The following is a 429-nucleotide window of genomic DNA, read 5'->3' as shown; positions in this document are numbered from 1 at the left end:
AGAGGAAGACCCTTCATCATGAAGCTAACGATCAGAATACAACTCTTTGGGGCCAGCGATGATGTGGTATCAGGAAGAATTAAGATCCCAAGTAGAATGGCAGGGATGTGAGTTTAACTTCCTTTGGACTAGAAATTGATCCTGCTCCCAAATATAACCCAGGTTTTACCTAGGTTCCCAGCCCCTTAAAATGCACGTCATGTCAGCTAAAACCACCATCCCTTCTCCTGTGGAGAGTTCAGGGTGCCTCCTAGATACCTGCAAGTAGCCAGAGCATACCTCTCACTGCTCATCTCTGGATCTCAGTGCCAGCTTATGCTGAATTTGTTCAGTTTCTGTCCCTGTTCCTCGTCCTCTCCAAAGGCACTTGACTTTTCCTTTGATGTATCTGTACACACACATACACACACACACACACCTACAGGGCCA

This window comes from Rhinolophus sinicus, chromosome 16 (genome assembly GCF_057876585.1).
Source record: "Rhinolophus sinicus isolate RSI-liver-muscle chromosome 16, RSI-T2T, whole genome shotgun sequence".
NCBI classification, from domain to species: Eukaryota; Metazoa; Chordata; class Mammalia; order Chiroptera; family Rhinolophidae; genus Rhinolophus; species Rhinolophus sinicus.
This window is presented reverse-complemented; position numbering follows the sequence as displayed.